Source organism: Cupressus sempervirens, chromosome 8 (assembly GCF_028749045.1).
Source record: "Cupressus sempervirens isolate cs-2001-9-10 chromosome 8, ASM2874904v1, whole genome shotgun sequence".
Lineage (NCBI taxonomy): Eukaryota > Viridiplantae > Streptophyta > Pinopsida > Cupressales > Cupressaceae > Cupressus > Cupressus sempervirens.
Window position 1 is genome coordinate 60,404,345 of NC_143125.1, and position 27,337 is coordinate 60,431,681.

A 27,337-nucleotide genomic window follows, 5' to 3' on the forward strand; every position below is an offset into this window, starting at 1 on the left:
AAGGAGGCAAAAATCTATGACGCTACTGGTGAAGTAATTAGAAGTGGAGAGAAAACTAGAGGTAACTTGTTATATCTAGATCTATCTGAAAATATATGTTTATTTGCTCGAATTGAAGATGTTTGGTTATGAAATAAGAGGCTATGTCATGTGAACTTTGATAATTTGGTAAACATTAGCAAGATGAAGACAATAAGAGGATTACCAAGATTGAGCATACATGATAAGGTGATGTGCAAACAATGTCAAATGGGAAAAATGACAAAGTCTAGTTTCAAGAGCAAGACCTATTCTTCTTATGATATTTTTGATTTGGTTCATATTGGTTTATGTGGTCCTATTGGAGTTCAAATTTATTATGGTGACAAGTACATTATTGTATTTGTTGATGAATTCCATGAATTATGATTGTGATGTTTCTCAAAGAAAAATATGATGCTTTTCAAATATTTAAGTGGTATTTCAATAGAGTTGAAAAGAAATGGGTAAGAGTATTAAATGTTCAAGATCATATATAGAAGGTGAATTCATATATGAGGAGTTTAATAGATTCTTCAATGATAAAGGAATCAAAAGGCAAATGTGAGAACCAAGGACTCCACCACAAAATGGTATAGATGAAAGATGAAACATATCAATCATGGACTATACAAGAACAATGTTGAAGTATTGTTGTTTATATGCTAAACTGAGTTGGTACTAACAATACCCCTTTTGAACTATGGTATGGCTATGCACCCAATGTACAATATTTCAAAGGTTTTGGAAGGAAGTGTTACATATTGAAAAATGCAAAGAAAGGGAGTTTTAATACAAAGTGCGGTGAAGGTATATTTTTAGGATATTCTACTACAAGAAAGGCACACAAGTTTTTGAATACTAACACTAACAAAACTGTGGAAAGGGAAAATGTTAGAGTTGATGAATTTGTAAAAAATAATGAAGAAGAATGTAAGAAAGAACCTAAATATTACAAAAACTTTGTATACATCTATGAAGGAGAACCAAGTACCTTACTTGAACTAGAGAAGGAGGCTACCAAGAATCCACAGATAGACACTCTTGACCAATAGCAAAAAAACTCTATTGAGCATCAACAAGCTGCCAAGAATCAGGATGTAGGAGCCGAGTCATAGAGAGGGGAGACTGAACACTAGACCAAGGAAGTTGATTCATAGAAAGAAACACCCTGAGGAGATGAGAAAGCTAAACCAAGTGAACTTAAAAAAGGAGAAAGAATGCTTGAACTTATTTTAGAAAAATATTTAAGAAGAAACCATACACAAGATCAAATCATTGGAGACAAAGATTCAGAAGTCATGACAAGAAACACATTGAAGAATGATACATGTTTACTATGTGAGTTTGAGCCAAAAATAGTTAAAGATGCATTGGAGAATAAAGATTGGATTAAAGCAATGAATGTGGATATTAATCAAATAGAAAAGAACAAAACATGGACATTGGTACTAAGGCCAAAGGACATGAATGTGATTAGAACCAAGTGGGTATTCATAAACAAGTTGAATGAGAAAGGTGAAGTCACAAGGAATAAAGAAAGATTGGTTTGTAAGGGATATGCACAAGAAGGAATTAACTATGGAGATATATTTTCCCCAGTTGCAAGATTGGAAGGAGTAACAACGTTACTTGCATATTCTTCTTACAAAGGTTTCAAAATATATCAAATGGATGTCAAATCTACATTTCTAAATGGAATTTTGGAAGAAGATGTCTACACTAAACAACCAAAAGGATGTGTTGACCCTAGCAAGAAGAACATAGTATGTATGTTGCACAAAGCATTATATGGTTTGAAACAAGCTCCTAAGGCATGGTATGAAAGGTTACATACATATTTGGTGAGAATTTGTTTTGTGAGAACTAATGATAATAGCAAACTATAATTGAAACTTAGTGAATCTAAGAATAAGATATTACTAGCTCAGATATTTGTTGATGATATCATATTTGGAGGACATGATTTATTGTACAAATCATTTTCTAATCAGATGAAGAAATAATTTCAGATGTCGATATTTGGAGAGGTGTGTGAGGGAGATATGTGTTACCATCGTGGAGATATACCAAAGAGTGGGCTAATATAGTTGGTATCATAGAGGGAGAAGTGTAAAGAAGCAAAGAGAAAACATATCTAGAACATATATGAAGTTGCATGGATGAGAATTAGAATAAAACTAAGGATATTAATAAAGATTAGATATAGACCATAGAGGGAGTTGATAGTGAAGATCAAGTGAATACATTTTCCATTGCATGGTAACTAAAGGTGTTACCATCAATGCCAAAGAAGGAGATTATTGTAAACTAAATTTGGAACAATCGTTATGTTGTCATTGATCTCAAACCTTACTAGTAAGATATTTTCTAATAGTGTAGAGTGTCATATTAGTTGATTGATGAAGAGGATTTGGAAAAAGAAATAACAAGATGCACTAGAAGAGTTGTTGAGTAAAGAGAAGTAACTATGATGGACCTACAATGAGCACTTGATTAGTTGGTATTTGACATAATTGTGGTATTTGACAAGATAATGTGGTATTTGATTATTATACTAAGCAAACAAGAAAGATGAGTTGAAGTGTAGAAGAGATGACTGATAGAAGTCAAATGAAGAAGTTAAGCATTACCGCATAGAAGATTACAAAACTTAAGTTATAGCCAAGAAAAATAATATTATCTGAGTGTTGGTAATGATTGAGCAAGATGAAGAGAAACTCAAGTAACGACTGAGTGCAGGGATGGCCAAGTGAGATAGTGTAAGCCAAGCGAGACAAATCAATAGAGATTGAGCTACCTAGTGATGATCAAGTGTCATAAAATTAAAAATATTAATGTGATCAGATTTCCACAATCCATCATAGTTTTGTAAATCAGTTTCTGGATTAGATTGTGTGGAGATTTTTACCATCAACGTTTCAAATCCACACAATCTAATCCAGAAACTGATTTACAAAATTAAAAATATGTAAAAGAGTCAAGACTTAATGCCAACACAATTGAATATATAAATTGTTCAAAACACATAAAAGATCAGGATTGATGAGTGGGAATATTTAATGAATGATTAGGGTTTGTTAAGGATTCTAAGGCAATGATTGAAGAAAAATTTATAGAAGTTTCAAGGAAAAAAGTAGAAGGACAAAACAATGGGAAAATTTGATGAATCTGGTCAAACCCTAAGATCTACAGTTACATTTAAGAAAAAAAGGATCAAAGCTACCTATTTAAGGAGGCACAAGAGATGTTTTACAAGTTGGTTTGAGGTTGGAATAGCAAATTGATGAAGATAAGTGAAGAACATAGTTGCAGAGGAAAAGTGAGAAGTTTGTGAAAGAGGGATTTCTTGAAGAGTTACCAAGAAGATCAAATATGGAGAATGTGATGAAGTCCAATCAATGACCAATGAATGAGTCAAATGAAGATCTAAATTTGCAAAGTGAGTTGTATTTTTTCAGATCAACTTAGCAGTTACTTTCTAACCATTATGGCAGTAAATTCCTTTATCAAGGTTGACCTAACAGTCATATTGTAAATCCTTTAATCAAGGTGACATTCTTATGTGATATTTTGAAGACCTCTAACCATGCCACTTCTAATAGGATGATTAAATCCTTTAATAGGGTCACACCTATCAATGTGTTTTGTAATCTTTATAGGGTTGGCTCTTAATTGAGCTCACTTTAGAAGAGTGAAAAGTGGTAGCATATTACTTGATGGTTTTTTCCAAATTGGGTTTCTATGTTCCTAGTGTCATAATTGTGTGAATGTTGTTTTCATGTTTCATGTTATTTATTGTTATATGTTTCTATTATTCGGCATACACTAAACATAGAGCTAAGTGATGAGTGAATAAGTTGAATTACCGATGAGTTACTATATAGATCAAGTGGAATTTTGAATAAGTTGTTTGAAGTCATTAAAAGTTGGAATTGGTAACATCTTGACCTAAGGATAATTGATTCAACACCACCCCCCCTAGTTATTCTAATCATTCTAACAACAATGACTACTATACCAAGGTTGGTTGAGGTCATCATATCAAAGGAAAGTGACTCTTGTAATCGATGCAATATGATACTAAACAAATGCAAAACACCAGACAATGAACAGGTGATAAAATTGAAATGAATTATTAATTAAATTACAAACATGAATTTATTTACAGTAGAAAAGTATCTAAACTACTAACATACAACACCAAAGGTTCATTCTAAATGTTTAAGTAAATAAGAACTTTGAAGAAATAGATACTTGCTCCTTTAGATTATTGTGACTAAAACTTGATTCATTGGGATATTTTAACAAAATTTAATCTTACATGTTCAACAAAATATATCACTACCATAAACCAATGAAGCTAACTTGTTCAAGTTGATTTACTTTATACATATTACACACTCTAGAATTCATGCCTTAAAAATTAATGTATTTTCTCTTATATTATAGAGTCTAAGACTTGATTTATTATTGATATTTAACAAAATTCAACCTCAAATTTTTAAGAATAAGATACCATTGTGTTGCAATAATTTAAAGCTATGAAATTAAGTTGTTAAAATTAATTCCACTTTTACATTGCACATTCTAATCAATATGTGAAAAAGTGTAATCCCCTCTTAAAGATAAACTAATTAAATCAATCAATCTTATAATGAGTTGTAAGAATAACTTTTTTATTGTTATATTTATTATAAATGTATTTTTTTATTTTTTTAAATAGATAATATTTTATAGGCAAGAACCAAAAGTAGTTCTTATTCATATCTTTTATGGTAAAGAAAATTCATTATAATAAATCTATTGAAATAATATCACAATTGTCTATTAGTTTCAAAGGAATTACAATTTTTTTAAAAAGTTTCTCTTTTTTGGTCGTGTATTCTCTCCAAAATCATCCAACCCCAACAAATCATCACAAATTTCATTAAGTAATATATTTTTAAAAAATCATTCAATTTTAACAAATTTAGCAAAAAACCAAAACATAATATTGTTAACATTCTTGTATTTTCATCCCATTTTTAATTTTGTAAGTCATTGTCTTTCATTTTTCTTCTATAAATGTTTAAAATTCATAATTATAAATATTTAGTGTAATATGACTTTTGAAGTCATTACTTTCAATTTAGGTATCTCATTGATCTCTCTTTTAGGAGGGGAATTTTTAAGAGGTCTATTAACTCAATTCAATTAACTTTGGATACTTTTTTAGATATATATGTACATAAATGTAAACTTTCCAAACATAGTAGTTTGATTGTTTTGGATAAAAATATGAGACTTAAAAGTGGAGTATGTGTCAGATTTGTGTTTGCTGCTAAATACCAATTTCATATATGGACAATAGACATTTTGATTTCAAATTGATTTAGGTAAATGTGACATCAAAGAAGTAATTTGAAATGACATGTTTCACAAAACAAAATGATTTTTTTGGAGGGTTTTATACAAACCTATTAATGTGTAACGAGCAATACTTAAACTTTTTTAACTAAGAACAAAGGATCGAGACATCTGTTATACCAAACTCGCCTGAGGTGCAATACTTATCTCATCCTCTTTTACAATATAAGAGACTTGCAGTGAACAAGACTTGATCCATTGAATTTTTAAAAATTTATATAAAATAAAAAGTTCAACCTAAACTCCAACATGTACGTTTAAGCTAAAAAGATCATTTCTACAAGGACAACTTACGAACGAAGGAACTTTTCGATGACACACACAAGGTGGTAACCTTACGCAAATCCACAACAAAAAAGAACAATTTGAAAAAATTATAGATGATTTACAAGTATATAACCCTAGTTTGTGGATAATTACATATGAAAACGCGTGTAGAAGAAAGGGAAAAAGGAAAGGAAAGGAAAAGTGGTTTTATAATCCATGACACTATGCCATAGTTTTTGGGTTTACATATGGTGACAGTGATATGGGACTACCTCATACTCTTTTTCGAGAGGCGCTTAGCGCTACAAACGAGGCATACATACCCTACCCCCCAGTGGGATTTGAACTTGTGACCTCTCTTTCAAGAGTACAAGTTCTCCACCACTAAGCCAACTAGGAAGACATGAAATATGCCACGCTAAAGATAAAAGAGTACATCCTCGAGTAAGAAACTTTCACGAACTTTCATGGCACAAGAAAGGCGTAGGAGGTGGGAATTCATCGTATAGAGACAAGAAATTAAAGTGGTGGAGAATACTTTTTATTACAACCTTTCCTTCAACAGTGGAAAGTAAGGAGCACCTTTTACGGTTGAAAATGAAAATTCACTACTTTTGAAATGTACAGTATGCACCTAGAACACCGACAGAAACATGTAATAGAATCACGCTTCAAACAAACTACGTAATCGGTTTAATATTTGTTTATAATCTTAAGATAAGCTCATAGGAACTTCATCATAATCCACATTAATAATCTCACTTTGAAACAAACACGTATGTTTATGGTTATTTATTGGTTGATTTATTAGTAGAAAATATTTCTCCACAATCTTGAGGTTGTTTTTAGTTTAGATCGGGTATAAATTTAAAAAGTTGTCAAAGTTTTGTAAGAATGTAAGGCGTGGTTGTCATAAAAGATGAAGTGTAAAGTATGTTATGCTAAGGGAATGGATTAGGATTAGGTCCAAAATTGATAAAATGTATATATATCAATTCGTAATTCAGAGTCAGAAATTTCAACATGCTTTAATTTAGGATAACTAAAAAATATTTGTGGATGATATAAAATATTCAGTGGGCCCTTGTTCCATTGATAAACTTGAATGGTTCTAATTGAGACATGTAAAGCCCAAGTCTTATTGAATGTGACAGTTCAACATTATTAGGGATGAGACTTAGAGCATGTTGACAAATTTGATGAATTTTACATTATAAGAGATGAGATTGAGGTCATGCTTGATAAATTTGATGGAATGCATGCATCTCAATCCTTGACTCTCAATAGAAATAAAAATCTATATATTCTTGTATCAAATAGTATTTTTCGCAAATGCTATAAATCTTCCACTAAAAAACTACCCCACCACCTAATTGATTTTCCCAAAATGGATATCTCTAGTCCTTGACTCTTTATTGGTGAAGTTGAAATATTTTAAATAAGTCAACTAGGGATCACATCACGCTATATGCAAGACTTTACAGGATGAGGCAATGAGAAATTTTTACAAACCTAAACATCATAAAGGATGAAGTCAAGATCACTTCAAACAAAATTGACTCAATGAATACCTCTCAATCTTTGACTCTATTGATGAAGTTGAATTGTTCTTGTCGAGTTCATTAGGGATTACATCTTGTTGAGAGCAAGACCCTGACATCATAAGAGATGAGATAGGGAATGACAATTTTGATAGAATATTCATCTCTTAGTCCTTGACTCTCTATTCATGATATTGAATGGTTCTAAATGAATCCACCTATAAGGGATGAGATCATGGATCGTATCAAACAAATTTGACATAATGTATATCTCCTAGTCCTTGACTCTGTTATGAATTTGAATGCTTCATTACGAGTCCACCAAAGATGAGATTTTTCCAAGCGTACAACTTTGATATCATAAGGAATGAAGTTGGGAACATACTGCACACATTGTACATAACAAATACATGTCAACCCATGTCTCTCCATTGATGAAGTTAAATGAATCTAAATGACTCCACCAAGAAGGAGATAACGTTGAGTGAAGACACTAACACCAAAAGAGATGAAGTCGACAACATATCGAGAAATTTAACAAACTCGACATCACAAAGAATGAGATTGGGATCATGTTGGACAAACTCGACAAACACAATATCATAAACAACGAGGCCAAGAATACACATGGTAATTCTAATAGACCCGCATCATAAGGGATGAGGTTGATGGTGATACCAAACAAAATTGACATAATAGATGCCTCTCAATCTTTGTCTCGCTACTGATGAAGTTGAATGGTTTTAAATGAGTTTATCAAGAATGAGTAATGCTAGGTTGAAGACACACATCATAAGGGATGAAGTCCAACATTATAAATGACAAGATTGGAATTATGTTGAACACGTTTGACAAGGAGTCTACTTGATAAACTTGCAGGGCCCACATCATAAAAGATTATAAGAAATGAGGCGAGGAATCTACACAATAAACTCGATAGACTCCACATCGTAAGAGATTATAAGAAATGAGGCAAAGAGTCTACCTATTGACCCCACATAATAAGAAATTATAAGAAATTAAGCAAGGAGTCTACCCATTGAACCCACATCATAAGAAATTATAAGAAATTAGATAAGGAGTGTACATTATAAACTCAATGGCTCCACATCATTAGAAATGAATTTGTAACAAAATTTACAGAGGACGAGACAAGGAATGTAGCTAGCTTAATTCAAGGGACCCCACATCGCAAATGAGGGAGTGACTTGTCAAGGGAAACCACTACACCACCACACTCATGAAGAGGTGTTCAAAAACCAGAGAGTTCAAGTACTCAATCGTCTAGCTAACCAATGGGCGAGACGAGATATTCTCCATTGGGGAGAGTATACAAATAGGACAAAAAGAGACAAGTCGATATAAAACTATTAAAAAAAGCTAGGGATATGTGGTACGATTGCGATCGGCCCGCCCAAATAATTCACCACCCGGTGGGCCAAACAACTCCTCCTCCCAATCCCTCATTATAAATCCACTCCCAAATCCCCTCACAAACACTCCCAGAACTCCCAAATTCTTCCCAAGATTCAACTCATTCCCAACAAAATACACTCCCAAAATCCCCTGTTTTCTACAAGATTCAACTCATCCCAAGAGAAATTCCCCTGTTTCTCACAAGATTCAACTCATTCCAAAAGAAATTCCCCCGTTCTTCACAAGATTCAACTCATTCCAAATCAAAATCCCCAACCCATGTCGTCCAGAAATCTACTGGAAGTGAATCCGGCGTCCATGCCGGTAGACATATCCAAAGATATGATCCAACTACGCCCAGAGGAGGGCTCTTTCGATCCAAACTTAGTCGTAATCTTGGCCGCTCTTCTCTGTGCTCTCATCTGCGCCCTCGCCATTAACTACATAATCCGCTGGTCTTTTCACTTCACCCGCCTCTTTTCCGCCCGCCAAAACGCCCAAATCGGCGAATCCCCTGCTCTCGCAACCCCAAATCAGCCATCTGGTCTGAAACGAGCCGATGTTCAGACATTGCCCACCATGATCTACTCCAAAACGACGGATCGTGTGGAATTGGACTGCCCCATTTGTCTCTCTGAGTTCGCAGACGGTGAAAAGATCCGTGTGTTGCCCGAATGCACGCATTCGTTTCACCGGCAGTGCATAGATCAATGGCTTCTCTCTCATTCTTCGTGCCCAACTTGCCGGAGGAGTCTTGTGGATTTTGTTGCGGAGAAGAACACGGTGGCCGCCGTTCTTTGCAGTTATCAGCAGGGGCAGGAATGTCCCCGGAATGGTAGCATTCGTATCATCATTCACCGGGCGAGGGAGGGAGAAGAAGCAGGGGATCTTGCAGGGCCTGCGACGGAACAGAGTTCTTCCGAAAGGGTAACAGATTCTGTTGGAGCTCAGAGGATTTCTGATCGGATTCCGGGATCTGACAGATTATAGTGCTTATCCTCTGACATGGGTAGGGTCCTTTCTTTTTGTTTTGTGGGTCCTCTTGGAAAAGTTCCTTGGGATTGATGGTGGATTCATTGCCCCTGGTAATGGGTTTATGTGGGGCACTAGTTTGGTGGGGAAAAAGTGTGTACAAAGAATGAGGGGTGCAGGGGAAGAGCATCCTCAATTTGTACACTTTGTATTTGTAGAGCTTAAATTATATGTCAGATTTCAGATTAGAATGTAGTTCTTAGTTCTTACATGTTAGTATGTGTTCACTAACATGGGTTCTTTTTTTAGGGTCCTCTCTGAATGGATGATGGATCTATTAGTGTGAGTAGGTCAGTTGTTTAGGAAATGCGGTCTACAAAATGAGGGTTGTAAGGGAAGAGCACCATTGTTCGAGCATATATAGAACTTACATCTTGATTTCGAGCATATATAGAACCAACATCTTGATTTCAAAAATATGTAGAACCTAAATTACACATTAGATTCTTGATTTAAATCAAAGATCTAAATGCTTATCCAGTGACATCAATCCTTATTATAGATCCTCTTAGAAAGAGTGTCTATAGATTGATAATGGCTCCATCATTGATGTATGAGTATGCTAGGGAAAAGTGTGTACATAATGAGGGGAGTGTATAATTTTTTCAAGCTGATCTTGATCATGTACTTTTAAGGTTATTTTCTGAATATATGAGCTCTTGGTCTTCACTCCATTGTTGTCTCAGTGCTGACGTGTGTTGGAAGTGTAGTGTAACTTGGTTTAGTGGTTTGTAAAATGCCTTTTTGAAATCAGTGAAAAGTTGCTGAAAAAGGTTAAGAGAAATACATGGTTTTGTGGGAAAGATAATTTAGTGCTTGAAGAGTTGATAAAGTTGAAAAAAATAAACAATTGCTATTTAAGATTAAGTTGATTTTAGTAGTTGTGAGTGTTATTTAGTTTCATTTTCATTATTAATAATTAAATACAATAAATTCTTTCTAGGAAGACATGCAAAGAAAGTAATAAATTGTGGTATTCTATATGTGGCATAAGAAAATGGTTTAGTATGAAACCTTATCTATATATGAGATTCAAAAAATGTGGTATGCAAATCAGATTTACTAAAATGAGCATCATATGTTAGGTTTGAACTTGAATTAAAATACAATGAACTCTTGCCAACAAATCATATAAGTAATACATTATGTTATGTCATATAGTTGGCACAAAAAACAAATTTATTTAATGTAGGAGAACTATTTTTTTAAAAATATTGGAACACTATAAAAAAAGTGGTATGTGAAGTAATATTTAATAAAATGGGCTTCCTATATTACGATTACATGTTGAAGATATTTATAAGCTAATATAAAGATTTGAGTTATTTGTATCATTGTCAAAGTTGTAAAGTTATAAGAATTAGACATTTTTCATAAATATGTTTAATTATAGGTCAATGATCAATCTATTGTAAAAGAAATTCACATTTTACACCATTCATATTTGTGTGGGGTTGGGTAACACATTGATATGAAATTTCTTTGAGATCCATGATTTTCTAATTTCTTGATATTTCATGTAAATAAAGTAATAAATTGGAAATATATTATTTTATGTCATATGAGTGACACTAGAAAAAAAATTGATCTAATGTAGGAATCTAATTTTATTTTAATATTTTTACACTTCAAAAAAAAGTGGTATTTGAAATCATTTTTAATAAAATGGGCTTCATACCTCAAATTTAAGAATTTTCTATTGTCAAGGGAATAAAAAATACTTGAGTTATTTGAGTAATTGTGAGAGGTGCAAAGTTATACGTATTCGATCTTTTTCATAGATATGTTTAATTATGGGCCAATTATCACTTGATTTTAAAAGAAACATATAAGTTAAATGGTTAAGATTTTGTGGGGTTGGGTATCATAATGATATGCAATCTCATTTAGATCCATGATTTATAACTCTACTTATTGTCTATGAGTTGTCATTCTTAAAACTTAACGAGAATATTATGATAATTGCTTGAGTATAAAATTATTGTGGACCAACAAACACTATTTAGTGGTAATATAACACTAATATATTTTAGTACATGCATGAAAAATCATATGTGTTATCTATACAAAATAAAAATTGATAATACTAAAATTTGTAATCAACTCAATAAAGTTTATGGATTATAAACTAGAAACAAATATATTGTATATGTAGATCTACACAAACATGTGTATACAAACACACATGTACATGTATGTACATCTGTGTATGTGTGTGTGTGCGCGCGCACATATGCGTGCATGTGTATGTGTGTTTATTGTTGGAAACTACACTTGAGATAATTGTTATGTTGTCATTGATGTCAAACCTTATTGGTAAGACATTTTCTATTTGAGGAGAGTGTCATATCAAGATGATTGATGAAGAGGATTTGAGAAGAAGGACATAACAAAAGGACCTAGAGGAACGGTTGAGTTATGAGGAACTACAATTAGCACTTGAATCAGTTGGACTTTGACAAGATAAAGTGATTGTTTAATCATGCTACAAGTGAAGAAGACATATGTACTAAAGCATAGAAGTGATCAAAGACTGACCAAATGTGTAGGCTTGACCAAGCAAAAGAGAAAAATATTAAGGAACTTGAAGTTTGTGCCAAGTGTGCTAGAGTCGATTGAGTGATAGTATAAGTTGAGCAAATTATAGTGTCGATCAAGCATCAATATTGATTGAATGTCAATAAATGTGTTGAACATAAAAGTTAGTAGCGACCAAGTAATCTAGTGATGACCAAGTGTCAGAACACATTGTTGGCCAAGGGACAACGTTTGATAGATTGTGAGGAAATCATGATTCCCAGTCGACATAGTTGATTTCTTGGAATATGTAAAGCATGTTGAAGATAATGACGGGTGACCTGATATATTTAATTCAAGGGAAACCATGTTTGAGTGTTTCTATGCAAGAATTCAAGGAGAAGTTTGAAGAAGTTTCTAGAAGAGAAGAGAGGAGATGAAATGATGGAAGAATTCAATGAATCTGATCTAATCCTAAGATCTATGGTGATGTTTAAGAAATAAAATATTATAATTACCTATTTAAGGAGGTACAAGGGCTAAACTACAAGAGGTTAGTTGAGCTGGTGAAGACCTAATAAGGTTGGAGTAGTTGCTGATGCTATTGATTGGTGAACTTGAGAAGGAGGCTGAGAAGAGTTGTGAAGAGGTGAAGAGTGATTGCTTGAAGGAGTGCCAAGAAGATCAGAGACATAGATGACAATGGAGGCCAATCAGTGGATCAACATGTGAACCAAATTATTATCTATATTTGTAAGGGGAGTTGTATTTGTTAGATCAAACCTGTTGTTACTTTCTAACCATTGTATCAGTATTGAAATCTATTAATCAAGGTTGACCTAACAATCATATGTAAATCTTTTAATCAAGGTGACATTCTAATAGAATGTTCTTTATCCCTCTAGCAAGACCACTCCTAAAAAGGTGATTAAATCCTTTAACCAGGCCACATTTAACAGTGTGTTTTGTAACCTTTAACAAGGTTGGCTCCTAATTGAGCTCACATTAGAAGAGTGAAAAATTGGTGACATGTTATTGGTGGTTTTCCCAAATTAGGTTTCTCCGTTAAATCCTAATGTCATACTTGTGTGGATGTTATCTAATATTTTTTATTGTTAATGTTTTACATTCTGTAAGTATGTTACTATTAAGATAGTGGACTTGACCCAGCTCATTATCTTAGGATAGTGAGCTGGGTAAATAGGGTATAAAGGTTGAGGATCTGTTGAGGAATGGTGAGAAGAGGAGAAGGGATGGTGAGTGGATGATAGTGGGTGAGTTGGTTGTTGATCGTTAATAGGTGTATGATGATAGTAGGTGAAAGTGTATCATCATAAACCTATTAACGATCAACAACCAACTCACCCACTATCATCCACTCACCATCCCTTCTCCCCCTCACACCATGTCTCTGTAGACCACATCCTTAACAAACCCCTCACCCTCTATACATAAACAACTACTTTAGTAATTCTATACAAAAGGCACTTCTATACAAAAGGTACTTATATACAAAAGGGTATATAGGTTACAAAATATACAAACCATACTATTGAATATTTAGATCTGAAGTATTTAAAGTGATTAAAAGTTCAATTGGTACATCAGGACCTTGGATAACTGATTCACCCCCCCCTCTTAGTTATTCTAAATTATTCTAACATGTGCATACATAGATACATAGATACACACACATGTATGCATACATACATACATGCATACATGCATACATACATACATATATGTCTACACATAAATATACATCTATATATACATATCCATTTATGCATGTGTATGCATATATCTCTATATGTATGTACATGTGTATGCACATATGTCCACACACATATATATTATTAGAAACAATAGTCCACCAAGATAACTGAGAGGGGGGAGGGGGGCAGGAGGGTGAATTAGTTATGTAACAATTAAAACATTTATCTTCTTTAAAAAAACTTAACCATTCAACCAATGTAAACAACAACCATAATAAGACACATATGGACAATTATACTAGATATGTTAACTAGGGAAACCCTTAATCAGAGGGAAAACCCTGGTGGGAATGATGCCCATAAGATGATGTACTAATATAAATATTCCTTGTTAGAAAATGGATCCTATTAGGAGTCTATTACAACATTTAGTACATAGAATCCCTATTAGGAGACTTTGAATCCTTGTTAGGAGATTCCAACCCTGTTAGAAGTTGTAGTACAATGTATGCAAGAAGAGCCCACTGCCCAAACATGCAATTTCACCTACAAGAAGAGCTCAATGCTAAAAAATGTAATTTACCATTATTTTCTTCTTTCCCCAGTTTTGTTAACTAAACCAATCACTAGAAAACCTTTTAGACTAGGTCACGAACCTTGGATCCAAATATCAAACCTCATATCACTTAGCAAAACCTCGACAATGATATTTCCTTCACTTCTGCACTGCTCTGCTCAACTTCACATTCCACTCTCTCTTTGCTTATAGTCTCTTCACATCAATACAATTCATGTCATACTTGATAAAGGAAATATCCTTCCTTTATACTAAGTCCTTAATACAATTCTCTGAGTCGGCTGTTAGACCTTCTCAATTGATTATTATAGGACCACATTAAGAACACATTACACTTAGCAATAACATTAATCTTCCACCTTGCAACTTAAATAACTTTTCGTACATGCAATATTATGATGAGTGAACTTAGCCATGTCATCACCAACATGTCTTCTTCATGTCCTCAACCTCAATTCTTAGAATATCAACTTTGCTAAGAGATATAACAAGTTTACTAGAACATGCCTCTATAAACTCTATCTCAAAATAGACATCACCAAAACTTACATAACTTCTTCTAAACTTATCATTTATTCTTCCAACATTAATTGCATATACTAGATACATAGAAGTATCTCCCATAACCTCAAATAGTTATAATACTCAACTAGCTATCTATACCAACTTGATCTTTTCACTATTCTTCTGTTAGATACCACAAAAAATTGTTATGTTTACATCAATGACAAATTCAGTCATGAAAGCAACATATCACCATAGTAAAATATCTACAATACTCCTCCATAGGAATATCATTAGCATTCATGCTTGCAACAACCTCCCCATTTGGCATTGATGAAAACATAGATGAAAAACATCTGGTTCCAAGAATACCAATATTAGACTGTTCATCTTACTTGTCAAATTGTATTCATCAATATTTTCCCCCATTGATATACCTTAATGCACTTTCTGTCAAACTGTTATTCCATGTTGTACATAGACATATTATAATCATGCCAAACTTCTCAACTATTATGCATACTATTTTTCCATCCTATTTTTCATGCCAAACTTCTCCCCCACTGACATCAATGTCAAAAAATTTAGCAACCAACTTTTCTACGTAAAACCCTACAACAACTAATTCTTACTTAACTCAATTGTCAAAAGACACTGTTCAGAACAACATTCAACAAGAGTCCTAGATGATTCTATCCATCACAGATACTCCCCCATATAGGAAGCATCAACATTGAGTCCAAACAATAATTGTGCTCTGTTAAACTGGACTAATGCACTCTTGCAACATGTAAGAATTTGTCTTAGGCCAAAATTCACCCAAGACCAAGGAACTAAAAAACAAGCACATAGTAGAACAAAATAGAGAGAGTATGATTAGAATGACAATATCCATTCAATATGCTAGCTTAAGAGTACACTAGGAATGCCTGTATATAAAGGCCTCAGGAGAGCTTCTAGAATGCATAGAAGTCAGCATCATGATAAGTCATACAACCAAACACATGTCCACCATATATGGATTATCCTCCATTAAGCACGAAATTAAGTGTGATGATGTAAGGATAAGCCTACAATGGTGTAGCATGTAAATCAATGGTGTAGACAACATGTGCTAAATGAGGAGTGCAGATAAGTGTGTTGTCAACATGACAACTTAGTGAATGATGCAAACTCCTATGTTGTAGACACCATGTGCATAATTAGAGTTGCGTCACTCATCAGAGTACAAAAACTCCTAAGTGTCTCACCTAAATAAATAATAAAATAATGCAAAATAATTAAATGATGCATTAACCTAAGTAAACTTAAGTAAGTGTAATAAGTAAATACTTATTTACACCAACACCCCCCCTTAAGTGCATCTTAGGGGAATGCCCTTAAGCTTACGAAATCTAGGATGAAATGCAAGATGGGTCCTGGCTACAAGGTCATCTTGGGTACCCATGTACATAATGATATGCAATCTCTCATAAAGTGGAGAAAGAGGAAAAACCTCATGGGAAAAACCCTCCCCCAAAAAGAGAGATGAAAAGATGTATGGACGGATGGCGTAATCAAGACCCCCCCATTATGACATACATCTAGTATATACATAAGAGAATGATGAGAAGATGAAGAGAGATAGGATAGGCTCCCCCACCCCCCCACCAAAGAAGAATGCCGAACAGTGACTACTCTGATGAAGAAGCTAATCCAAGACTACAAAATGGTGTTCCTCCCCTTAGGAAGAAACAATGCCAAAAGTAAAAATGAGATGATTCCATTATGTGTTAAAAGAATCCCATAGATAAGTGATGTCTCTAAAACCTACTCAACTAGCTGAAGAACCTATCACAAAGAACTATTTGTCTACTCAACTGATGAAGAACCCCTCTGCAACTACTGATCATAAGTATCCATAATCACTTCAACCTGCGACAATTGATCATGTAGAGAATGAACAAGAGAGTTGAATGGAGCCCTCATGACAAATGAAGAAGGTGCTTCTACATCAAGAAGAAGAGGCAGATCATCAATACTATCCCCCAAATCTGTCATTGAACCTATATCTGGAAGACTGGATGTACCCTATTGTTCAAGACCTATCACTGCGACAATGTATGCATGTGGACTTAACTGATGTAGTGACCTCTTGCTGCAACTATTGATAGAACCCCACCTGCCTGAATCTGTGAAGCACTATCGCTGGTGTCACTATCAGTTTCCACTCTATATGATGTGTGGAGAGGAGTAGAGCACAAGCTTGGTGAACTTTCCTCAAAGTGAACATCCTTTTCCACAAATATCTGATGTGTCTCAAGATGTAGAAGTCTGTATGCCTTTACACTATCTTCATAACCAATGAAAGTAGAAGGCCAAGGTGATTGTGCCTTGCATCCCCTAGAAGACATCTTTGCCCATGCAGGATAACCAAAGATTCTGAAGTGTGTTACAATAGGTTTTTTGCCACACCATGCCTCAAAAGGAGTTTTGTCATCTAAGGCTGGATCAAGAGATATATTAAGAATGTGAGTGGCACTAGAGATTGCTTTGACTTCTAATGATAGATCTAGAGACTTGGCTTTGATCATGCAACTTTCCATAGATTTGAGAGTTTGGATCCTTAATGCTGCAACATCTCTCTTATGTGGATTGAATGTTGGTAGAGTCTGAAGATCAATTCCCTTGAGTCTGCAAAAGTCTATAAGTCTTCTGTTCACATACATGCTTCCATTATCCATTAGGAGAAATTTGATGGCCTTTTTGGATTTTTTTTCTACATGAGTCTTAAAGTATAGAAACTTGTCCAACACTTCATTTTTTTTATGAAGAAAATAGACCCAAGTGTATCTTGAAAAGTCATCAACAAAGGCAAGTATGTAGCGACCCTGTCTAAATGCAAAAGGACTTACTAATACCATGTGAACCATCTGTAGAACACTTGGTGATCTTGAAGACTTCCCTCTCTGTAACTTCCCCTCTGGATGGATATCCACTAAATCTATTGAACATTCACCCTTAGAATAATTGATTTGAGGTAGACCTTTGACCATTATGTATGTGCAAAGTTGCTGAAGATAGAAGAAGTCAAGATGACCATACCGCTCATGCCATAATTACATGTTTGAATTGGATTGTGATAACAAGGCCTTTGAAGGAGACTTGACCACAAAATGGGAGAAAGAGTACGACATTTTGTTATGATTCACTTTCCCCATTGCAACCAAGGAATCTTCTTTAAGACTGTGCACCTTTACTGAGTCTGGAAGGAACTCAACTCTTTGTCTATCTCCGAGGTGAGTGATTTGATAGATTGATAGGAGATTTGAACTTAGGTTTGGAACATAGAGAACCTCTTGAAACTCTCCATTTTCCATTTCCATATTTCCTTTTCCTTCAACTTCCATTTTTCTATCATTCCCCATGAAGTGTGTGGTACCTTGGATTGCTTCATTGAATAAAAATCCTCCCTTGAAGAACCCATGTGATATGAGGCACCTGAGTCAAATATCCATTCCTTTGAAGAGTTTGAATTTTCCATGAGTGCTTGCCCTTTTCCCTTTGAATTTGAAGATGACCCTTTATCCTTATAAGCATTAGAAAATGGTACATTATGTTTCTTCATGATGTTGGTTAACTCATCAATCTTCTTAAGATACAATTATGTTCCTCATGACCCAATTTCTTGTAATAAGCACACTTCTTCTTCTCCTTATTATTGTTGTCCCCCTTATTGTTGGAATTTGAGGACTTGCCTTTTTGATTGGATTGTGGTGTTGTCTTTTCTACATCCTCTGATTTGCTCTTCCATTTCTTCTTACCCCTTCCTTTATTTGAAGATTGTCTAGCTGAATGTTGAGAACCCTCATTGGTCACCAATGCTTTAGACAGAGGTTATTTGAGAATCCCCATTGATTTCAACTTCTTTTCTTCATCATCCAACAGTTTAGCATATTCATCAAAAGTGACTTTCTTATAGGCAGACCCTAAGGTAGTCTTTGAGGTGTTAAGAGAAGATAAAAATGTGGAATACTCTGATGGCAGCTTGTTATGTATGAGATAGATTAGCCTGTCATCTTTGATAGAACTCCCACAATCAATAAGCTTAGTCCTTAGTTCATTCACCTTGATGATGAAACCCTATATTGAGTCATATGACTTAGGATCTAAGGAGACAAGCTCATCTTCAATTTTGAAAACATCCTTATTAGACACTTTACCATGGAGGTTTTCGAGGGTATCCCAAGTATCCTTGGATGTAGAACACTTCTTGATTTGATACACGATCTTATCATCAACCCCCAAACATATATCACCTAGGGCTTTCCTATCCATTGCTACCCAAGCTGAAATATCACTTTCTAATACTTTATCACCTGTGGTTTAGGAAGAGTACCATCTACATATTGTGAAACTCCATTATGCATTAAGTGATACCACATTTTGGTTGACCACGTAGCATAGTTATGAGGAGTTAATTTAGGAAACTTAAAGTTGAGCATAATGTAGAAAAATGAAAGAAAAGTGCAAAAAGAGAGAGCACAACACCAAGAACACCCCTCCTTTTCACTAAATCAAGAAACCCCCCCAAAATAGATGCTTTGGGCACTTTATCAATAGTGTGATTACAATGGGCCACTTTCCAATTTTGGCCTTCATGGACTTTTGATTTTTCTTGTTACAACCTCTTAAAGGATTACAAATGTGGAACTTTACAATGTACTACAATTTTGAAGCATTATAAAGCAAAGGAAGGCCCTATTGCTGAAAGTGACACTTTTGTCCACACAAACCTATAATCTGATAGTAGATCTAGAAAATAGACAAAAAATAATGCACTTTCAAAAAAAATGGAACCTATTTTCGACTCCAGATGTGCCTGTACGAAGCATTTGATGTTGTAAAATATAGGCTTATGCAAGTACAGTTGACATAAAATGCAATTTTTGAATAATCCATGCATCAAAACCAAAAAATAGCTGCACCACTACAAAATTTAGGAATTCTACCCTATTTCAAAAAAATTGCACCTGATTTGGAGTCCAGATGTCCGAGTTATGGCCTCCCGAAGTTGGACTGCAAAAACCAAAATCAATTTGGAGAGGGGTTGCATCAATGATTGACGGGGTTAAATTTGATAGTCATACGATTATCGCAGTAGTTTTAATTTGGCCTAGAATGATGGTCAAATGGCTGTCAAATTTAGGCTCCTAAATATGATGACATTAGCGACTCCTACCCCATGATGATGTCATCAAATGTCATGGCCGTACGAATTATGATGTCCGCTATATGAATAGGTGGCCAAAAAATGATAGGGCTATTGACTAGGCAAATGATTGGATGCTGATGTAAGCATTGTACAACATGGTAGGTAGGAGTGCCATGTGTCACAGAGATGTGAGACTGCATGGCATAGGCCAGTTCAGCTAACTGTCCTTTGTAGATGACGTGGAGTCATTTTGTGTCTAATCACAGGGGCACCACATGTCCTTGGGTGCAAGGTGGTAGCAGAGACTACCAAATATCAGAGCAGCTGGCCAAAAATATTCTTTTCAGTGCTAGATTTTAGAAAATGCGAGGGTCAGATTTCTTTGTCTACCGAAGCCAAAATATGCTCTGGCAAGATCCTTCCCAGCTGCCAAAATTTGATTTGGTTGATCAGAATATACTTTCATTCACCAGATAATTTTTGAAAAATCCCACATGTATGGGATATACGCTATCAACACTTTATAAAATGGATGACCTACAGGGGTATGAATGAAGTAAGGGGCTAGTGGGAACTACCCGTGGGTGGATTAGCGGGTTCGGATGAAAGATTTTAGTGCCAGATTTGGGTACTGTATGACCCAAATCCATGTAAGAATTTATTGGAGCCAAAATAATTTAGATTTTCCTGGTTAAATAACAAATCCATGTAAGAATTTGGCTCTAGATGCTCCCAATTTTTGCAAATCATCCAGATTCAGGTCGAGGTGCTAAAGTATGAATAGTCTAGAATGGTTATGTGTAGAGAATCTCCCTCAGAGCTCTGATACCATGTAAGAATTTGGCTTAGGCCAGAATTCACCCAAGACCAAGGAACTCAAACACAAGCACACAGTAGACCAAAATAGAGAGAGTATGATTAGAATGATGATATTGATTCAATATGCCAGCTTAACAGTACACTAGGAGTACCTATATATAAAGGCCTCAGGAGAGATTCTAGAATGCATAGAAGTCATCATCATGATAAGTCATACAACTAGGCACATGTCCACTATATATGGGTTATCCTCCATTAAGCACAAAATTAAGTGTGATGATGTGAGGATAAGCCTACAATGGTGTAGCATGCATATCAGTGGTGTAGACAAGATGTGCTAAATGAGGAGTACGGATAACTATGTTGTCAAAATGAAAACTTAGTGAATGATGCAAACTCCTACGTTGTAGACACCATGTGCATAATTAGAGTTGCATAACTCATGAGAGTACACAAACTCCTAAGTGTCTCACCTAAATAAATAATAAAATAATGCAGAATAATAAAATAATGCATTAATCTAAGTAAACTTAAGTAAGTGTAATAAGTAAATACTTATTTACACCAATACTCAAAAGTCACTTTAGGAAGAGGCTTAGTGAATATATTTGCAATTTTCTATTTAGTGCTCACATACTCCAATCTAATTTCCTTTTCTACAACTTTCTCTCTTAACATATGATACTTAATAGCAATATTCTTAGTCTTAGAATGAAACAATAGATTCTTAGACATATTTACCATACTTGTGTTGTCATAATGTATACTAGTAGGTTCATTGATTTATATCCTTACATCCTTTAGCATTTTCTTCATCCAAATGACTTGATTGCAATTATTTTTTGCTGCAACATACTATTCTTCTATTGTACTTTATGATGTACAATCTTGCTTCTTTCTTAACCAAGAAATCAATCTTCCTCCAAGAAAGAAGGCCCCACTACTGGTGCTCTTCCTGTCATCCATACTGCCTTTCTAATCAACATCAGTATAAGCACTTAGAGTAAAGGCACTAGATTTGTCATACCACAATCCGAACTCAAATGTTCCTTTTAGATATCTCAATATCCTTTTGACTACTACATAATGTGCTTCTCTAGGATCAGCTTGGAATCTTGCAACAATTTCAACTATATTTTCTATATCTGGCCTTGTGTGAGTTAGATATTATAATCCTCCAATCATAGATTTGTACTTTTTCTACTCAATAGTAGGTGTCTCATTCTTTTTAAATAACTTGTGTCCAATTACTATAAGTGTTCCAATAGGTTTGCATGTTTCCAAACCAAACCTTTTTAGAAAATCTTCCAAGTACTTGGTCTGAGAAATAAAGATTCCTTCTTTATTTTGTACAATCTACAATCCTAAAAAATATTTCATCTCTCCTAACATACTCATTTCAAATTCTTTATTCATCTCCTTAAGAAAACTCTCACTTTCTCCATCATTTCCTCCAAATATGATATCATCAACAAATATTATGAAAATCATCCAACCATCATCGGTTTCTTTCCAATATAGATTACTGTCTGCCATACATTTTCTATATCCAAGCTTTGTCAAATGTTTGTCTAACCTTTCATACTAGGTTCTAGGTGATTACTTCAAACCATACAATGCTTTCCTCAATCTGCATACTATGTCCTTGTCATATGTCAAAGGACATCCTTTAGGCTACTCAATGTACACTTCTTCAAGTTCTCCATTTGAAAATGCTGACTTGACATTCATCTGATACACTTTGAATTTCTTCTGTGTTGCATAGGCTAAGAATAATCTTACTACTTCTATTCTAGCAATTGGAGCATAAGTCTCCTCATAATTCATCCCTTCTTGTTGTAAGTAACCTTTACATACCAATCTTTCTTTTTTTCTTACAACTTCACCTTGTTCATTCATTTTGTTCCTAAATACCCATTTAGTTCCTATCACATTCTTGTCTGCTAGTTTGGAGACCAATTCCAATGTCTCATTCTTTACTATATGATCCAATTCCTCATTCATGGCTTGTTTCCAATAATCATCTTTACATGCTTCATCTACATTCTTAGGCTCAACTTGAGATATCAAGAATAGCTCTTCATTTACTCTACTTCTTGTCATCACACCTTTGTCTTTTCTTCCAATGCTCTACTTGGATGGGTGATTCTTTATCATATTCTTTCCTAAGTAGGAGTTGTTGTCTCAACTCTTGGCTCTGCTAAAAGTTCTGAGCTTTGTTCCTACCTTGGTTCTCCTTCATTCTAAAAATCATTGTTAGCCTCAAGAAATACCTCAACATTCCTTGGCTTAGTAACAACATTATCATTTGAATTGTACTCAACTATTTCTCTTGTATGTTGAATTTCTCATCAATTCTCACATTTGCACTTTCCATAATAGTTATCAAAGTTGTTTCTTCTGATACATGCTTTTCATTAGCTAATCTAGTCTCATTAACACAATCTTTCAAGGATCTTTTCATATGTTCTCTAAATTCTTTAACTTTATTAGAGAGTAAAATCTTTCTAGCTTTTCTCAATCTCTTAGGACATTTACTTGAAAAATGACCAAACTCTTTACATTTCCAACAAATAATTTTTTTCATATCTTTTGGCTCTCTCTTTGTAAGTAAATCAATATCTTCCTTTATCTTTATTTCTTCTTTTGATCTGGATCTATCTTTGCTTGTGCTACTATCCCATTATATATAACAGAAGGATTTTGGATCTAAAAACTCAATATTCTACTCTTTACACAAATTTGATAACTCACCAAGAATTTCCATCATCTGAGTGTCAAAATTTCCTTTGTCAGATGTAGGATTATCTTTCTTGAACATGTTTTCCATGGATCTCACAAAGTTTTTAAACTTTATCTTCAAGGACCTGATGCTTTGATACCAATTGTTAGAAAAAAATAGTCCACCAAGATAATTGGGAGAGAGGGTGGGGGGGATCAGTTATCTAACAATTAAAACATTTATCTTCTTTAAATAAACTTAGCCATTCAACCAAAGCAAACAACAACCATGATAAGATGCACATAGATAATTATACTAGATACGTTAACTAGGGAAACCCTAGTGGGAATGATGCCCACAAGATGATATACTAATATAAACATTCCTTGTTAGAGGATAGACCCTGTTAGGAGTCTACTACAACATTTAGTACATAGAGCCCCTATTAGGAGACTTTGAATCCCTATTAGGAAATTCCAACTATTGGAGTTCATTTTGGTAAAGAACATATCAGGTGGATTTAAACCTGATACCAAGAAAAAAAGTCAAGAACAAGCCTAAAGTGTAGCTAAATCCTATATTCAACAAGGTTAAAAGTCAATTCTTGGCCAACATTAGCAGAGTCATCAAGACTCACTTCACTTTAGGCTCTGTAAGGCCAAGGTGGGAAAACCTAAAGAAATAACCTAGTTAATTGGATAATTTCTCTTTCAAGATTATTCCGTACAATAGAAATGTTCAATATTCTTCTTTTATTTGCTAATAAAACTCTTTGAAAATAGCAGCTAACTATATCCATAGAGTAGATGCAATTAAGTCATGATCAACACTTAAGTTCTTAATACATTAAATGGTAAGGGTATGTGCAGGATCATGGTGTGCCAAAAAGTGGCGATGTGAAAAAAAGAGAGTTTGAAGACGCCTAAAAGCGCTTCAAAATCCGCTCTGACTTTTTTCTACCTATCCAGGAACCAAACTTGGAAGGTTAAGCCGAGCCTTATCGGATATCCGATTTGATATCAGATATCCGATTTTAAATCCAATATCTGACTAATAATTAAAATCATATAATAGTATGATATATTATTTAATATTATTATTATTGATATAAAATAATAATAATAATATTAAATAATATATCATACTATTATATTATAATAATAATATTATTATTATAATAATTATTATACTATAATATAATAATAATAATATTATTATATTATAATCGTATAATATTATACTATAATAATAATATTATAATAACATATTATATTATAATAATATAATATAATATTTCATATATTATAATATATAGTAATGTAATATAATATATATATATAATATAATATAATAATAAAAAGTAATATCTTATAATATAATATATAATAAAAAAGTATAATATATTGTAAATTATAATAATATAGTATAATAATAATATTTTATATTATAATATATAGTAAATTAATATAATAAATATAAAAATATATAAAATGTAATATATATGTTATATTATATATATTATAATATCGGATATCCGATACCTGTGCATGGATTAAACACAAAATCACAGACCCATGGCCCTTATTTTCACACGAATTTGGGCCAGTCAGATCGGATATCAGACATCAGGTATGTTCCCCCCCCCCCCCTTGACTCATTTTTAACCTAAATTTAATAGATTTTAACAAGATTTTGTTTGTTTTAGTTGAATCTAGGGTTTTTTTGACAAAAATGGTTAAAATTTAGATTTTTTTTAATATATATTACATTTTGCAATTCAATAGGAATGGCTGATCAAAATGATGACACTGAGGCAGGGAATAATATTCCTTGCAACCCACCACCAAACGATCTAGTATCCCCACAAAACTGTCCACCAAATGATCCTCTACCTCCTCAAAACCCTCCTCGAATCGAGGATTTGATAAATGAAAATCTCACTGAGTTGAGAGGTTTGCATAGAACATACAATAATGTACCTGCACTGGCTCCTATGTTATCCACGTTAAACACCATAGTGGATAACATTGAAACTCTTACAAACCAACAAAATGCCGCTCTTCGTTGGCGTGATGAAATGCACCAGATGTTTGATGATGGTTTGGATTATGATGAGGTCGCGGCCCTCAACATAACCAAAGACGATTTGGTAAGCCTTTTTGCTAACCCAAAAACAGGTATACCAGTTGACCCAAAAAAAACCAAACTATCGATTAAATGGTGCACAAATGACGCCATACGTGCAAATTTTTGGGACCGTTGGTGGATGGTCTTTGATATCCCTCCACATGGCAATTTAGACATACCATTTTATTTCCTTAAAAAATTATATGCAGAATTTGTGTTGAAACTTAAAGTGAACTATTGGAGCATGAAGCCCAACATGGGCTTAGGACTAGGAGCTCCTCAGGATAGACCCTCTTCCCAGCAGAAGAAACTTGGCACTTTTGTCCCCCCCCCCTGATATATCCCCCCCTCCTCAAGTGTAGCATCCAGATATTATGGCAGAGGTTAGCTCTCAGACCATCAGAGCCATTCATAGGCTGAGTAGCCTAATGATATCTCAGGCTAGGTCAGTCTTGCCTCCTCGTGTTGATGATGTTGGTGCCAGTTCATCATCGGCTAGCTCATCACACGTTTGTGTGCCTCACACTTGCATTACATGCAAGAATATTTGCTTGGGTCCCATAGGTGATCTTCCTGAGTATCATTTTGTATTAGATGAGGATACACCAGACGCACGTGCAGAGGCTACAGACCTTGATGCGAGAGAGGAGGGGAATGTAGAGGCATGGACTCCTTCAGTGTCGGTACGTGTATACATTTTTTTGTTATGACATATGTGATTTAAAGTTAATTTTTATAATAGAGTAATTTTAATTTTTAAGCCATACTGACTTTTACATGTATGTGATCTTCATTCATGTTTAGTTGATGACCGAGGAGGAGCTCAGACAGATAGATGATGCTACACTCTTGGCCATTTCATTTGGCCTTGAGACATCTATGGTACATTATGTTGTGTTCGCATTTCTTTTTTCTATTTGATATTGTAGCATATATGGTTGCTAATCTTTCTTTTATCTTGCAGATACCACCTGCCCCGGGGGGACAAAGTGCGGGGGGTGAGCCAGCATGCATTGACAAAGGAAAGGTAATTAGATGTTTTCTAATTGATTAAATATTGATGCATTCTTGTAAAATGTTTGTGGTAATCTCATTTAATTACATTATTTATTGTATATAGGGTGTGGCTACTGGCGATGAGCCTATACAGATTCAGCGTCCTAGATCATCAGGGATTTTCATTCGCACAGAGAGCCCCATTGTATCTATAAGTATCATTTATTTTTTATTTTTTTAATTGATGCAAAGGAAAGTATGATTGTTGTTCTATACAATTTCTATGATTTTTTTCGTACCAATAATGATTCATGTCTTGCATATGTTCATTACAACTTAAATAGGCTTATATGCACCTGTCCAACCGACCAAGTTGGTTACAAAGGTTTATTTAATCAAACAAATACCAAATTAATACTTTCCCTCCAAAACTAATATGACCGTTTGAATTTGAAATTCAAATTTCAAACTATAGTTTTTATG

General features: G+C 34.2%; 1 pseudogene across 1 annotated transcript; it reads left to right on the top strand.

Moving 5' to 3' along the window:
• The first annotated feature begins 8,689 nt into the window (after positions 1–8,689).
• Positions 8,690–10,357, top strand: LOC149541600 (RING-H2 finger protein ATL72 pseudogene; annotated as a pseudogene). The gene has a single exon (XR_016355355.1). The product of XR_016355355.1 is annotated as an RING-H2 finger protein ATL72 pseudogene (transcript).
• The last annotated feature ends 16,980 nt before the right edge of the window (positions 10,358–27,337 follow it).